The sequence below is a fragment of the Corvus brachyrhynchos genome, unplaced genomic scaffold (assembly GCF_000691975.1).
Source record: "Corvus brachyrhynchos isolate BGI_N302 unplaced genomic scaffold, ASM69197v1 scaffold549, whole genome shotgun sequence".
NCBI classification, from domain to species: Eukaryota; Metazoa; Chordata; class Aves; order Passeriformes; family Corvidae; genus Corvus; species Corvus brachyrhynchos.
This window is the reverse complement of record NW_008240055.1, coordinates 183,063-185,551: the sequence shown is the minus strand read 5'-3', so window position 1 is coordinate 185,551 and position 2,489 is coordinate 183,063.

Genomic DNA, 2,489 nt, shown 5'->3' with positions numbered 1-2,489 from the left:
AGGTGTCCCACAAAGTGGCAGTGCCAAAAACATTTCACGCCTCTCCAGCACTTCCACAAAACGGCTGTGTGTCCCCTCAGTGGCACCAAGGAAGTTGATCTTTCCAGCGAGATAAACACAGGCAGCTTAGGAGCATCCATTTTAAGTCAAATAGACTCACAAGATGAAAAGGCAAATGCATAAGGACTCTTGCCTCAAGAATTTCCCAGAGCTGTGCTCAGCCCAGCTGACACAGCTCTAGTGCTCCCACAGCTCTCTCTGGCCTCCCACCCACAGCACTGAGTGAGGTTGGTTTGTCGGGAGCAATCAGTGGGACAGTTTCAGTGACCTGAGCAGGGCAGCACTGCAATGAGGTTACATGGGGCAGTGACCCAGGCTTTCAGGGCTGGTTTCTGACACAGCTGCCCCTGGACCCCTATAATGCACCTGCCAAGCTGCACAACACAACCGGATGCCAATGGTTGTGTTGTGCTGCAATGGCAGCAGCTCTCTCGAGCAGTAATTCCAAACACCACTCCAGGGCTGGTACCACAGAATGGCCACCGGGAACTTCACCGCAATACTTCCCTCTCCATAGCACCCTCCAGCCAGAGACCTAAAAGTGCTTTAGCAAACATGAACTAGGCCTCAGAATAACCTCACAAATCCAGGCTAAACTGCCCCCATTTTACAGATGGGGAAACTGAGGCACGGTAAGGTTTAGTAACCTTCCCCAAAGTTGCACAGCTAGTCAGGAAGAGAGTCTGTCTCCCAGTTTCTTCTCCTCAGTCACAAGACCTTTCTTCCACAAAAGAAAAGGAGCCCCTTCCCCAATTAACCCTGCTCTGGTTTCAGGCAGCTGAAGATGAGAAGCCAAGGGCAAAGGTCTAAGCTCCTTCTCCCATAGCATCATATTAAGACTCACTCTTAACATCCTGGAAGCTCGGCTTTGGGAGAACAGCAGGTGATTCAAATACAGCAGTTTATAGGTTACAATAAAAACCAGAATCACACTTTTAGGTGACCCAGAGGAGGAAAAAAAAAAACCCCAAACCTATTCACAGTTCACCTGCCTTTGCTAGGGAAAAAAAAATACAAGTCACATTCCCTTCCCCATAGATTCCAGCCCTCCCAACCCACAACAAAAAGGAAATAGTGAATGTTAGTTAGGCTTAACAAAGCATTGAGGTTACAGATGTAGTAAGCCAGCACAACTGGCACTGTCTAGAACAGCACAGCTTGATATAAAAGTTGCTTTCTTAAAATCACTTCAAAAACAATTTCTGTATAAGAGGATTAAAAGTAAATTAGATATGAATTCAAAATCAGTGTAGAAATCTAGTTCTTATCAAAGACAGGATACAGTATTCACTTTGATAGTAAAACTCCAAGTGTGTCATGCACACCTGACCCCCAGGACTTGTTATACCAGTAACAGTCAATATAAAAGGTTATTGCTGTAGCATCTCTCAGTAGAACATGTTTAACAAGAGTACAGAAAAGGGAAATACTAAGGAGCTGATAGGTCTCATTAGCAAACTGGAAGAAGAAAGGATATAAATTTCAGATTTTTTTTTCTGGCTTCTTATACCCTTCCTTCTCCCCAGTCTTGTGACAGATTCAGGCCCTGATAGATGGGAGAGTTTCAGGCCAGATAAACACACGCACGTCACACTCACTCATGACAGGGATGGATGAAAAAGGCTGCTCTGACCTCTCTGCACCTGTGTTTAAAGAAGGGGTGATGCCTCTTCCTCTCTCTCAGGAGCAGTAGGTGAGGGGAGCAGATGCCCTGAGCTGGCCTGGGTGCCTACGGAGCTGCCTGGCACAGGCTGTCCGCACAGCAGAGCACAACAGTGCTGAGGGATGGTCGAGACTTGCCCCACCTCCTGCTCCAGTGTGCTGAGAAAAAGGCATTGAGATAAGGAGTAACAAACTAGGGAAAAAAAGAAAAAACACCCCACACAGTAACATCTTGATTCCTCTTAGTTTAAAAAAAAAAAAAAAAAAAAAGAGCAAGTGGTATTATCGCCTTACAGTGTAATGGAACTGGAGAGACCCTTGCAGGGTCTTGGCTGCCTGTGCTGATGCTCCAGTCTCAGGAAGTCACACACACCATGTGACTCTGTGAGCAGAGCCAGAGTGGCACTGAGGCCACAGGGTGCCCTCGCTGTGCTGTCGCTCACCCTACACACGTGCAGGCAAAAGCTTGAGAAGGAGGTGTCAAAGCAGAGGGTTGTGTTGCCTGCAAGTGTCACGATTTGCTCAGAGAGCTGACACAGGCTGAAATGTACTGGCAAAGCCTCCTGCTGCCAGGAGGGGGCTGGGAAAATCTCCCTGTTGGAGCCCTCGAGCTAACCTCAGCTATCAGTCACACACACAGACACACACACAGCATAATGAGGGATCTCAGCCTCTCTCTCCTGAGACACAGCAAGGGCGTTTCCAGTTTAATGGACCATCTCATCCCTGGATCTACTGCCTCTCCATAGCAGCACCCCCCACCCCCC